Source organism: Euleptes europaea, chromosome 1 (genome assembly GCF_029931775.1).
Source record: "Euleptes europaea isolate rEulEur1 chromosome 1, rEulEur1.hap1, whole genome shotgun sequence".
In the NCBI taxonomy this organism is placed as follows: domain Eukaryota; kingdom Metazoa; phylum Chordata; class Lepidosauria; order Squamata; family Sphaerodactylidae; genus Euleptes; species Euleptes europaea.
In genome coordinates this window covers 86,279,065-86,293,824 of record NC_079312.1, presented here as the reverse complement: position 1 = coordinate 86,293,824, position 14,760 = coordinate 86,279,065, and the positions used below count along the sequence as shown (strand labels likewise).

Genomic DNA, 14,760 nt, shown 5'->3' with positions numbered 1-14,760 from the left:
ACAGGAGTGAGAAGAAATGCAATAAAAACAAAACGGTACAATAAACTACAACCCATTTCCTGCTGAACAATTCCGTTTTACACATCCTTTGAATGGTAGACATGTAGGATCTTCTTTCTTTCCTTTTCCATTTTACTCTCACAACAATCCTGAGAGGGAGGTTAGTCTCAGAGAGAGTGATGTTTGCATTGCAGAATGAGGATTCGAACCTAGGTCTCACACATCTTAGTCCAACACTCTAACCGCTAAAGGTAAAGGTCCCCTGTGCAAGCACTGGGTCATTCCTGACCCATGGGGTGATGTCACATCCCAACGTTTACTAGGCAGACTTTGTTTATGGGGTGGTTTGCCAGTGCCTTCCCCAGTCATCTTCCCTTTACCCCCAGCAAGCTGGGTCCTTATTTTACCAGCCTCGGAAGGATGGAAGGCTGAGTCAACCTTGAGTGGGCTACCTGAAACCAACTTTCGTTGGGATTAAACTCAGGTCGTGAACAGAGCTTGGACTGCAGTACTGCAGCTTACCACTCTGTGCCACGAGGCTCTTCTAACTGATATAGCCATAAGTAAATGAGGTGTTGAGCAATGTTGGGTTCTCTCAACCCAACTTCCTTTCCTTGCAGCCAAATGACAGATGGAGAGAATTTATTTTCCTGAGCATGCCTTGTTGCCTAACGGGTTGCCAATCTCCCGGACTGATCATGGCAACCCCAGCAGATGCGTGCCCACACTGTTCCAGACGCGCGCCGAGCCCCAAACGCAATGGGGACAGCTCCCGTGCCAGCAAGTGAAACTGACAAGGAGGAGCCACGGGCGGAGAAGCCTCTCGGAGAGAACCAGAGGGACTCCATTTTCCTGTGTGCCCCGTTCCAGTAGAAGCCATCTTGCAGGGAGCTGTCAAGCACATAGTCACCACAAGCACCCCCCTTTCCTGCCTCGTCAGCATGATTATTAGCCCATCTGGAGACATCGAGATACCAACGATAAATTGTTCCTCCGGCTATGCAAAGTGACGCGCCCCAGACACAGCTATGCGCGCCTTTGTGTTAGATCATTAATCCGATCTGCAAGCAACTCCCGGTCCTCCCGGAATTGCGCAAATCAGTGGAAATAGCATCGTTTTCTCAATTGCCCAATTGCCTCACCCCGGCAGCTGACCATTAGGGTCTTTGTCACGTTTTGTTTACATGGGAACCACGAAAGGGTAATCCAATTACCCCGCCCCAGTAAAGAATATATCTGGGGTCCCCGCCATCCATTCTTTACCATAGGTCTTTCCCTGGTTTACTTGCCGACAATCTGCTGGTTTGGGTTTTGCGCAGCCTGACCACGCTCCCCTCCCGCCTCGCTGGGACTCGCTCCCCTCCCGCCTCGCTGGTCGAGTCCCTGGGAACCCCTCTTCCTTGCCCCTCTTTCCCAGTATTTTAGCCTACGGAACTCAAGACAACTCCACTCCAGGACAGGTGCAGTATAACCCATCATCGTGGGCCTGCCACATTGGCGACTGTCTCTCAACTCCTCTCTTTGATTCCTAGACTCTGTATGTTGGTGTGTGTATGATATTTGAGTGCTTGTGCACACATTTTAATAAGTAAACTCTTGAAACTAAAATCCATTTACTCCGCTTTATTCATTGAATCACAGTTTGGACTCCCATAGACATAGGTTAGATCCTGTGGGTTATGCCCTTAGCCGGTTATTGAATGCTAATTTCTCCATAAATATTCATAATCAAGCAATTTGGCTAACAGCCAAGGCCTGATTTGGATTGGGACCATGGCATGGGGTGGGAGAGGGGCCTCTGGTCTTCCCGACTGTGCCATTTTCATGAGCCAAAATAGCCTCAGGGGCATTATTTGCCCCACCACAGAGCTAAAAACACCTTCCTGTGGCTGTTTCTGCTTGGAAAAAATGTCATGGGGGGAAGTCTGGAGCCCTTTCTTCCCACAACACTGCAGTCGCAATCTGAATCAGGCCTTGGTGTGTTCAGGGAAATAAATTCCCCAAAGCTGCTGTCTGGCTCTGGGGAAAGAGACTTTAGTTGGAGATTATTGGTTCTTGTAGGTTATCCGGGCTGTGTAACCGTGGTCTTGGAATTTTCTTTCCTGACGTTTCGCCAGCAACTGTGGCAGGCATCTTCAGAGTAGTAACACTGAAGGACAGTGTCTCTCAGTGTCAAGGGTGTAGGAAGAGTAATATATAGTCAGAAAGGGGTTGGGTTTGAGCTGAGTATTGTCCTGCAAAAGTATTGTCCTGTAAGTATCAAGATAATGTGCTAATGAGGGTATGGTATGTTAATATGGAACCATTGTATCCTGAAGTGATCTGTTAATGTGTGTAATCCAAAGTTAAACTGTATGGCTATTGTTGAATGTTGTCTTTGTCTGGAGGTTTTTCAGGGCAGGAAGCCAAGCCTTATTCATTCTTAAACTCTCCTCTTTTCTGTTAAAGTTGTGCTGATGTTTATGAATTTCAATGGCTTCTCTGTGCAATCTGACAAAATAGTTGGTAGAATTGTCCAGTCTTTCAGTGTCTTGGAATAAGACCCTGTGTCCTGTTTGTGTCAGTCCATGTTCAGCCACTGCTGATTTCTCAGGTTGGCCAAGTCTGCAGTATCTTTCATGTTCTTTTATCCTTGTTTGTATGCTGCGTTTTGTGGTCCCGATGTAAACTTCTCCACAGCTGCAAGGTATACGATATACTCCTGCAGAGGTGAGGGGGTCTCTTTTGTCTTTTGCTGATCGTAGCATTTGTTGTATTTTTTTGGTGGGTTTAAACACTGTTTGTAGGTTATGTTTTTTCAAAAGTTTCTCCATCCTATCAGTGACTCCTTTAATAAATGGCAAGAATACCTTTCCTATGGGAGACTGTTTTTCTTGAGTTTTCTGATTTTTGTTTGGTTTAATGGCCCTTCTGATTTCATTCTTGGAGTAGCCGTTTGCTAGCAGTGCGTGATTTAGATGATTAGTTTCTTCCTTGAGAAACTGTGGTTCACAGATCCGTCTTGCACGGTCCATTAATGTTTTGATTATTCCTCTTTTCTGTCGGGGGTGGTGGTTGGAGTTTTTGTGTAAGTAGCGATCTGTGTGAGTTGGTTTCCGGTAGACCTTGTGACCTAACTGAAGGTTTGTTTTACGGATGACAAGGGTATCAAGAAATGGGAGTTTACCCTCAATTTCCTTTTCCATGGTAAACTGAATGTTTGGATGGATATTATTAAGATGGTTTAGAAAGTCCATTAATTTTTCTTCACCATGGCTCCAAATGGTAAATGTATCATCTACGAACCTGAACCAGACTGTAGGTTTGTAAGGTGCTGATTCTAATGCTGTCTTTTCAAAATATTCCATGTAAAAGTTTGCTATTACTGGACTGAGTGGACTTCCCATAGCTACTCCATCAATCTGTTCATAAAATTCTTGATCCCATAGGAAATAACTTGTTGTCAAACAATGGTGAAATAAGGCCGACAGAAAAGAGGAATAATCAAAACATTAATGGACCGTGCAAGATGGATCTGTGAACCACAGTTTCTCAAGGAAGAAACTAATCATCTAAATCACGCACTGCTAGCAAACGGCTACTCCAAGAATGAAATCAGAAGGGCCATTAAACCAAACAAAAATCAGAAAACTCAAGAAAAACAGTCTCCCATAGGAAAGGTATTCTTGCCATTTATTAAAGGAGTCACTGATAGGATGGAGAAACTTTTGAAAAAACATAACCTACAAACAGTGTTTAAACCCACCAAGAAAATACAACAAATGCTACGATCAGCAAAAGACAAAAGAGACCCCCTCACCTCTGCAGGAGTATATCGTATACCTTGCAGCTGTGGAGAAGTTTACATCGGGACCACAAAACGCAGCATACAAACAAGGATAAAAGAACATGAAAGATACTGCAGACTTGGCCAACCTGAGAAATCAGCAGTGGCTGAACATGGACTGACACAAACAGGACACAGGGTCTTATTCCAAGACACTGAAAGACTGGACAATTCTACCAACTATTTTGTCAGATTGCACAGAGAAGCCATTGAAATTCATAAACATCAGCACAACTTTAACAGAAAAGAGGAGAGTTTAACAATGAATAAGGCTTGGCTTCCTGCCCTGAAAAACCTCCAGACAAAGACAACATTCAACAATAGCCATACAGATTAGCTTTGGATTACACACATTAACAGATCACTTCAGGATACAATGGTTCCATATTAACATACCATACCCTCATTAGCACATTATCTTGATACTTACAGGACAATACTTTTGCAGGACAATACTCAGCTCAAACCCAACCCCTTTCTGACTATATATTACTCTTCCTACACCCTTGACACTGAGAGACACTGTCCTTCAGTGTTACTCCTCTGAAGATGCCTGCCACAGTTGCTGGCGAAACATCAGGAAAGAAAATTCCAAGACCACGGTTACACAGCCCGGATAACCTACAAGAACCAATGAACTCTGACCGTGAAAGCCTTCGACAATATTTAGTTGGAGAATCCCAACTTGACTCATGGCCCAATATCTTCGCTGGTTCAGGCCTGTCCCACAGCCTTTTCTCTAAATATTTTGATTATAATACATAATATTTGGCACAATAAGATAATATCAATCAGTAAATTGGACATGGATTTCAACATGATTACACTATAATCATTACACTGTCTCAATTCTTCATGTTTGGCTGGAAGCCCCATTTCTGGGAACCACGAGTACGTGAGGCTCATAGAACCACTGGCCGGTAAAGTACCTCACGTACATCTCATCTAACTGATTGGATTAAGGGAAACAGTCCTTAAAAGAGAGGGGAGGGAACCATTATAAAAAAAAGAGTAGAAGGGGGGAAAGTGCTCCTTGGCAGAGGCACAAGACAAAGAATAGATTTTGCAGTATAAAGCTTTATAGCTGAGGCCAGTGAGCCAGTCATTGTGCTTCCAGGAAAAAGGAGAATTGCCAGAACGACCGTCATGAGGATATTCCATCCTGAGCCAAACTATCACCCTGAGGCTGCATCTATTTGGTGATGATTTTTCATTTTCCTTGTGTTGCCAGGGCAAACGAAGAGGCATTTGCTATGGCAATAGAGTGTCCACATGGTAGTTTCCCATGTACTTTCCTTTCCCAGCCAACCATGGATGCTATTTCCCCCCCACCACCACCACCACAATTTTTAAAAAGAAATGGTAACTGACATACCACTATTGTGTTGTTACAGTGATATGCCAATTAATTATTTTAAGTTATGGTTTTACGTTATAAGGGGCCATGGCTCAGTGGTAGAGCATCTACAAGTAGACGAGCTGTGATGTTCTCCAGTATGAAAGCTTTTCTTAAGGCGGGGAGAAGAAAATAGTTTTTTACAGCAGATATCCACCTATTCAAAGCAAGTGCAATGGTTGTGGAATTAGAAGCATCCCCCCCCACCCGGTGTAAGATTTAGTATGCTTACAGGTAGGCCAGTAGGTTAAAATCCATTTTATTAGCCCCAAAGTGACTGCTTTAAAAATATGTGCAGAGTTTGAATAGGAAAAACTGAAAAATATGTGTTTCATGTGAATGACAGTAGAACGTTAATTTCTGGGAAATAAGATTGTCTAGAAGTGACCTGGAGCATTCATGCTCCTCTTAACACCAGAACAAGAACTGTCCTTTCAGAAAAAACAGGAGCATGAAGCCTTCCAGTGATTGCATAATACAACTCTGCCATCTTCTGTCTGAGGAGAGAAGAGCAATTGACAATAGTCTCCCGACAGATACCTCTTTAGGATCAGGGCACCTCTAGCTGTGTGGCATTTTTCCCTACATGAAGTTATTATTAAGTTGTGTTTTGTATTTTGGAACCGTCTTCAACCTATCTAATATTTTTATCCTACCCTTTCTCCACAGAGTTCAAGGAGGTATACAAGGCTCATTCACAGCATTCCTGTGAGGTCGGTGAGGCTGAGAGAGTGAATGGCCCAAGATCACTCAGTGAGCTTCGTGGCTGAGTGGGGATTTAAACCTCCTAGTCATCCCAGCCCAGCACTTTAACCATTATGCAGCACTGTAAACCCATTCTAGCTACCTGTTTCTGGTATTACCATCTAGACCAGGGTGTCAAACTCAATTGTTATGAGGGTCGGATATGACGTAAATGTCACTTGGTCGGGCTGGGCCATTCCTCACCAGCCCAGAGTGGGAGGTGGGGTGCCTGGCTTGTGGGCCTGATAAAAGCTCTCAAGGGGTCGGATCCAGCCCATGGGCTTTATGTTTGATATGCCTGATCTAGACAGTTTCATATTAGAACATGCTTTTGTGTGATGATTTGTCCTGTTTGGTTTTCTGCTTAGCCATTTTCATGTGCAGACTTAAACTGTTATGGGTGCCTTAAGAAATCATCTTTTGCAGAACCAGCAAGATTCCCGCTTCCTTTATGAAATAGTGCCAAAGGGCACTAATGGCCTGATGCCTTATAAGGCGCTGTCCTTTGAGACATAGACCATCAGGCTAGCTTGCCACTAGAGTCCATGAAATATAGCAACAGGAGATTCACAGTGGAAACTTGTGAAAGACAGTGTTCCTTCTTCTAGATATGAAAAACTTCAGTTCACAATAATCACCAGAATGGAGAATCAAAAGCTATATGTTTAAAATTCCCAGTTCACAATGAACCTAATCGTCAGCATGCAGATGCAATAAAATAAGAAATCGAGAAGGTATAATTGAAATCAGTTCTGTGACCAGTAAAATACATTTGAAGAAATCTTCACAATTGGTGTTAAATACTTGGTGGGTTGTTGTTTTTAAAAGAAATCAGACCATCCTAGCGTGTGGAATTTCACAATCCTTGCACACAAGCTGGCATCCTAAATGAACAGTTACCCAGATTGTTACAGTCTTTCCAATCACATTTCGACACCTGTGTTAGCAATAATAACTAAACAATTAACATATAAGAATATTACATCATGTGCTCCATTTCTTTGATCATTCAGCAAACATCATTTCAGAATAGTTTCTTTGGGCGCTTACAGACCAAGAATGGAGAGCTAAAATGAATAATGCCACGGTGTTTCTCAAGGCAAGAATAAGTATTATGCATGGGATTTGCACTCTGAAAGACAAACTGTCTTTTATGTAGTTCATTGTATATTCACCACTGTTTTTACCTGTTTTATCTGGCGTATTCGCCACAAATAAAATGTATTTATTTATTCACCACTGTTTAAAGTTAGGGAAGCAGGAATCTTGTTCATGCTTTTTGTACTGCCCCAACATACGTATGTAGACTTTGTGCAGAAGAGTCAATAAGGGAAGGGGGGTGTTTCATGATCCCTCTTCTCCACATGTATTTAGTATCCTCCATGTGGTTGTTTGTATTTCTATCATTTTTAGTTCTCACCTTAATTTGATATATTTTCCACTGTGTTTCAGCTCACATATATATCACCATCGGTTTCCTTTTTGCATGAATTAGGATGTGGTGTGGAAAAGTTCATACAGCAATAGGCCCGTTTATTTAGTCACTCTACTTTTTGTCTTTTTCCTTCTCTATGACAATTTCCATAAGCAAACCTGCCCTTTGTATTTTTGCACAGGATCCTGTGGGCAGCTGGTCATGTTCTAGGGCTAGAACAATGTGGCACAGGTGATTTGGGGAAAGGCGAATGAAGTAATGACTATAAACGTGTTACGGGAAAGGCTCTGATGCCAACAAATATGCTCAATTGCTAACTTACCACAGTAGAAATCTGTGAAGACATTTGTGTATCCACATTTAAATTCATGAAAACGCTCTTCTGTGCTTTCATGAAAACATGAAGATGCTTGGCAGAGAAACCTATTTTCATCTATTAGAACACGCAATGGAACTTACCAGCCAGGCTCAGTCCACACAGTTCTGTTATGACTTTCTTACTGTGAATAGACCTATATAGTTTTTCACATCTTGGCAATGATTGATGAGCTTAAGGGTCTGTAATGGCTGGAAATATCTTCCCAACCTTTAGAACGCTACACCCACTAGTGTTTGTGCCAAGGACAAAGACAGATTTAGTCTGGGCAGATAGAGAATAAGCAATCTGCAGGTTTTAATTAGATAGCTAAAACTGGGATGTAATTTTTAGTAGGGGAGAGGGATGCAGTTTTTTTTCATTTCAGGAATTTGATGCAGGATTAGCCATTGCATTGCTTGATTTAGAAGTCTGCCTGCTTCCAATAAAGTCTGCTTGTACATTTGTAAATAAACAGATTTTATAAAGAATGGTGGCAATTCCTGGTGGGTGGGGAAACACCATTCCTGGAGGGTGGGAAATTCTTGGTGGAAAGATCTGTAATTGCCTTGGTCCATATGTTTCAATTATCCGTGGAAATTTGGGCTTGTTAGGAATGCTTCCATGGAAAAAGGTACCTCAACTGAACTGGATTTCAGCCAGCCGGATTTAAAGGTCTTATTCTAATGCAATGCAGCAAAACACAACAGATAGAATTGCTCTCTTCCCAGCATTCTGCCCACTACTTCACAAACCATTCCATAACTGCTTCCTACTGCAAGTCATGCTTTTTATGTACAACGAAGTTGGTGTAATCTGCGGCACTGGAAAGAAAATAGCTCATGTGAAATGTTGTACAAGACAATCAGTGCTTTGTTGACAATAGTACACATATCAGACTGCCCCCTTCCCTGTGATGGAAAACAAAACAAACAAATTGCTTCAAATCCACGCCTTGTTCACTGCATTCCAACACAGCCTGGCCCATCAAACTTAAGGCTTGAAAGCCAGACCAATAGACATGATAATGAACACGAAACCCTTTTTTCCAGTACAAGAAACTTCCCCCCCCCCCCAGAATTATGCATAACTCATGAAAGTTTCCCCAGTGGGGCAAGCAGCAGGTCCTTGGGATGGCTTCATGTTGGGAAAATGAAGTGGGGGAAGCTTAAGCCCTTTTTCTTTGTGTTCTGCCATCCCGCCTGGACTCAGTCCTCATGCACTGGCTAAAGGGTCAGCCAGGAACTTCCAGCAAGTAGATTCTCAACGGAACCCACAGTGGATCCAGGGATCGATCCAGGAACAGGTAGGGTTGCCATCTCTAGGTTGGGAAGTTCCTGGAGATTTGGGGGGGGGGGTAAAGTCTGGGGAGGGTGGGGTTCCAGGAAGGGAGGATACTCAGCAGGCTACAATGCCATGGAGCCCGCCCTCCAAAGCAGAGCCATTCTCCAGGAGAACTCATTTCTATAGTATGGAGATCAGTTGTAATTCTGGGAGATGTCCAGGCCCACCTGGAGGTTGGGAACCCTAGGAAAAGTGTATCATGTAGTTGGGTCCATTCATATAACACCCTTGATATTATATTCAGGATCATCATGCAAGTCCTCCACCTCCAGTAGTGACAGATTGCTGAAAGCTCTGTCTTCCTGCTGTATTCTTTTATTCAGTCCTAGCCTGCCCAGCACTTCCTTGATAGCAAAGGGATTTGTTCTTTTATATTTCTGTAATACTGGTTTTATCTCCTGGAACACAGACATTAGAGGGCTCAAAGGAACAACTGGGAGGTTACTGGAGGTTTCCATATGTTCCTGGCTAAGTTTGGCACCCTCTAAAAGCCTCATAGTCTGTCAGTCTTAATATCGCGGATGTTGAAGAGGCTGTTGGGGAAGGCACTGGCAAACCACCCCGTAAACAAAGTCTGCCTAGTAAATGTCGGGGCATGACATCACCCCATGGGTCAGGAATCACCCGGTGCTTGCAGAGGGGACCTTTACTGTAATGTATGGGCATCAGTTAAGACCATAATGAAGGAAGCCCAGGAGCTTGAGTCCTGGGCGAAGGATCCTAGGCCCTGCTCGCATGATTGGCCACAGCCAACACATCCTATTGGCCCTAAGCCAGGTCATGCCATTGGTGACCTGGGGGTTGTTTTCCCCCTATCACGGATCAGGGGGGGAACGGCCACCTGGGACCAGGGGAGCATATAAGCAGGGCCAGGTTGTATAGTTCCCCAGTTCCATCTGTTATTGCTGAAATCAATAAAGCTGTGTTGTTGTGGAACTCCGTCTCGACCTCGTGTATCCTCCCCACGCGGACTTAACAGTGGCGACGAAGGCTGGTAGGCAGTCCGGCTTGCTACCGAAATCACTCTCGCTGAAATCTCCTGCGAGTCGCCGCGACTTCACGGTGCCCGGTAGGCAGTCCGGCTTGCCCTTGCTGAATTCACTACGACACACCTGAGACGCAACACTTCGCTGACATGGCTACCCGGGGGTCTCTGGAAGAATTCGACCCCACCAAACCGGGCGGCTGGAAGAGCTACGCGAGCCGGCTGGCCTTCTACCTCGACGCCAACGATATCACCGATGTCGGGAAGAAGCGCTCCGCCTTCCTCAGCGTGTGCGGGGCCCAGACCTTCGACCTCGCTCAGTCCCTGCTGGCTCCCGCCGAACTGGAGACGACGCCATTTCCTGCGATCATGGCGGCGCTGGGGAGCCATTTCAGCCCCCAGCCAACTCGGGCCACCCGCCGCTTGGCGTTCCACCTGCGGGACCAGGGACCAGGGGAATCTGCAGCTGCATACATCGCCGCTCTGCGCACGGCCGCCCGTTCCTGCGAGTTCCCAGACCTCAACGACCGGCTGTGTGACCGCTTCGTGTTTGGCCTGCTGAGCGACAAGTTGCGGCGCCGGCTCCTCGCCAAGAAGGACCTCGCGCTGACTGCAGCCATCGAGGAAGCCACTGCGGCCGAATCCTCCGCCCGGCCCGGACGTCTGGGTGACCGGGCTACACCGATTCCCCGCGATCCGGTTCCAGTCCACCACGAGAGCGCCAGCGACGCAGCCTCCAGCGACGAGGACGAGGCTCACAAACTGAGTGACCGCGGGGCCTCTCGGGGGCGCCGGGCTCGGGGTACCACAGACCGACCGTGCGCGAGCTGTGGCGAGCGACACGACCGCCGCTCCTGCCGGTTCCGCGAAGCCTCTTGCCGGGCTTGCGGCAGGGTCGGCCACATTGCCAAAGTCTGTCGCTCGGCGCCGAAGGGTCGGTCCTCGCGCCCAGCCAGGAAAGACGGCGCCCCGCGCCCCACCCACGACTTGGACGCTGACGAGCCCACCAGCGGCCGCCGGGGTCGCCGCGATACCGAGCTGCACAGCGTCTCCCTCCACAAGGTGCACGGGGCAGACAAGGTCGCCATCGTCGTCAAGATCGGCGGTGCGCCTTGCGAGATGGAAGTGGACTCCGGGTCGGCTCTCTCCATTATATCGATGGACACGTACCGCGACCTGGGCCGTCGCTCTGCCTCCCTCCCCAAGCTGCGACCATCCCGCGTCACCATTTGGGACTATCGGCGGCGCCGGGTGCCGGTCCGGGGGGAGGCCCGCGTGCCCGTTCAATTCCGGCCCGTTCCGGGCGCCTCCGCCTCATAGTGGTCGAGGGGCCTCGCGCGAGCCTCCTGGGGCTCGACTGGTTTCCGGTGCTCGGCCTTCACATCGGCGGCATCCACCACATCAGCCAGGCCGCCCTCGACGACGTTTGGGCGGAGTTCGAGGACGTGTGGAAGGGCCCACTGGGCTGCTACAAGGGGCCGCCGGTCCGCCTGCACGTCGACCCCGCCGCTGCGCCCATCCGCCTCAAGCCTCGCCGCGTCCCCTTTGCCCTCAAGCCCCGGATCGACGCGGAGCTTGACCGTCTCGTCGCTCAGGGGGTACTGGTACCGGTCCCCAACGCCCCCTGGGAGACCCCAATCGTGACGCCGCTCAAGCCCAACGGGGACGTCCGCATCTGCGCGGACTACAAATGTACTATTAATACTGCGCTGCGGCCGCACGCCTACCCCGTGCCCGTTGTCAGCCACCTCCTGGCCTCCCTTGCTGGGGGTCAGGTGTTTGCCAAACTGGACCTCGCTCAGGCTTACCAGCAGCTGCCCGTGGACCCCGAGTCGGCCGAGGCGCAGACGATTGTCACTCACCGGGGTGCCTTCCGGGTGACACGCCTACAGTTCGGGGTCAGCACGGCCCCGGGCATCTTCCAGAATTTGATGGAAGACCTCCTGAAGGGCTTGCCTGGCGTCGTCCCGTACTTCGACGACGTCTTGATTGCCGCAAGCTCCGAGGACGAGCTCCTGGATCGCGTCCGCCGGGTGCTCCGCTGTTTCCGAGATGCCGGGTTGACGGTCAAGCGAGAGAAGTGCCAGCTGGGCCTGCCGCAGGTGGAGTTCCTGGGCTACTTGATCGACGCAGAGGGCATCCATCCCACGCCCGACAAGATCAAGGCGATCCACAACGCCCCGCCGCCCCGAAGCAAACAGGAGCTCCAGTCGTTCCTCGGCCTGCTGAACTTTTACCACGCCTTCCTCCCTAACAAGGCGTCGGTTGCCGAGCCGCTCCACCGGCTCTTGGACAAATCCTCCCTGTGGGCGTGGGGTAAGTCGCATCAACGGGCGTTCGAGGCTGCCAAAGCCCTCCTGTCTCCCTCCAGCTTGCTCGTCCATTTCGATGAGAAGCTTCCTGTTGTGTTAACATGCGATGCCTCGCCCTACGGTGTCGGAGCGGTTCTGAGCCACCAGCTGCCAGGCGGTCGGGAGGCCCCGATTGCCTTCTACTCCCGGACCCTCTCCACTGCAGAGAGGAATTACGCGCAAATCGATCGGGAGGCGCTCGCTGTCGTGGCCGGCGTGAAGAAGTTCCACGACTACGTTTATGGCCGCCCCTTCTCCATCATCACCAACCACAAGCCACTTTTGGGGTTGTTCGTGCCGGATCACCAGACACCACAAATCCTGTCCCCACGTATGCTCCGGTGGTCGATTTTTCTCAACGCCTACGACTTCCGGCTACTGCACCGCCCCGGGTCCAGCATCGCGAACGCCGACGCACTCAGCCGTTTGCCGCTCAAGGACTCCGACCCGGACCCGTCCCCGGCCTACAACGTCATGCTGCTGGAGACCCTGCCTGAACCGCCTTTGCATGCCTCGGACATTGCGGCTCACACTGCGAAGGACCGCACCCTCGCCCGCGTTCTGAACTGGGTGGGGAAGGGGTGGCCGGCGGCCAGGCCGGAGGGTGAATTCAAGCCCTTTTTCACGCGGCAGCATGAACTCTCGCTGAACAAGGGGTGTCTGCTCTGGGGGAACCGTGTCGTGGTTCCAGCCAAACTGCGCACCAAGGTCCTGGACGCCCTGCATGCCTGCCACCCAGGCATGGTGCGCATGAAGGCCCTGGCGAGGAGCTATGTGTGGTGGCCGGGCATAGACGCTGCTGTGGAAGAGTGGGTGAGCCGCTGCCAGCCGTGCCAAGAGTCGCGGCCCGAGATGCCGCGAGCCCCGACTCACCATTGGGAGTCCACCCACAAGCCCTGGTCCCACCTCCACATCGACTTTGCCGGTCCATTCCAGGGCAAAACTTTCCTGATCGTGGTGGACTCCTACTCCAAGTGGCTGGAGGTTTCTGATGTATGCTCTATGACCTCGCGAGTGGTGGTTCGAGAACTGCGGAAGCTTTTTGCCACCCATGGGTTGCCAGACACGGTGGTCTCCGACAACGGGGCCCAATTCACGTCCGCGGAGTTCCAAGAGTTCTTGGCCAAAAATGGAATCCGCCACACGACCTCGGCCCCGTTCCACCCTGCCACTAACGGACAGGCGGAGAGAATGGTCTGCACGACCAAGGAAGCGATGCGGCGCATTGAGCGCAACGACTTGGACAGGGGGCTGGCAGAATTCCTTCTGTACCAGCACACCACGCCAACTCCACCACCGGAAAAAGCCCCGCGGAGCTCCTCATGGGCCGCTGGCCAAAAACACCACTTGACCGGCTACACCCCGACCTTGCGCCAGAACGCCCTCGCCACCGAGAAGAACCAGCAACCCCACGAGTCGTAGAGCAGGATGCCCCCGTCTATGCCCGTAACTATGGAATGGGCCCAGCCTGGATTCCGGCTACCGTGCAGGACGCAACCGGCCCAGTATCCTACCGGGTTGCCACCCCCGAGGGTCGAGTCCTCCGGCGACACATCGATCAGCTGCGCCGCCGACTGGCTGACGAGCCCGACCGCGCCGCTGCCACAGAAGCTCCAGAGCTTCCCAGAGTGCCGGAACAAGCCGCACCAGGGGAGAGCGAGCCGAGCGGGGAGCGCCTGTCTGCCGGCATGCACAGAGAGCTCCTGGAAGCCGTTTCTCCCACCTCCTGCGAACCCGGGCCGACTGCTGCCACAGACGCGGCCCCACCACCCACAACACCAGTTCCGGTACCGCGTAGGTCGCAGCGGTTACGAACACGACCCCGCCACCTGAAAGACTTTGTGTGCTCGTGAGTGTTTGGACTTAGAGGGGAGGGGTGTAATGTATGGGCATCAGTTAAGACCATAATGAAGGAAGCCCAGGAGCTTGAGTCCTGGGCGAAGGATCCTAGGCCCTGCTCGCATGATTGGCCACAGCCAACACATCCTATTGGCCCTAAGCCAGGTCATGCCATTGGTGACCTGGGGGTTGTTTTCCCCCTATCACGGATCAGGGGGGGAGCGGCCACCTGGGACCAGGGGAGCATATAAGCAGGGCCAGGTTGTATAGTTCCCCAGTTCCATCTGTTATTGCTGAAATCAATAAAGCTGTGTTGTTGTGGAACTCCGTCTCGACCTCGTGTGTCCTCCCCACGCGGACTTAACATTTACCTTTACCTTTTTGAAGAGGCTGTAAGGGTGGACCTACGGGGAAATGCTCAGAAGAAGGTGGTTTGTTTAATCACTTACACCGGGATCTGGGGAAATGCTGGACAAAGTGGTCTT

General features: G+C 49.9%; 1 pseudogene; it reads left to right on the top strand.

Moving 5' to 3' along the window:
* The first annotated feature begins 10,235 nt into the window (after nucleotides 1-10,235).
* LOC130475746 (uncharacterized protein K02A2.6-like) lies at nucleotides 10,236-14,289 on the top strand (annotated as a pseudogene).
* Nucleotides 14,290-14,760: the final 471 nt, after the last annotated feature.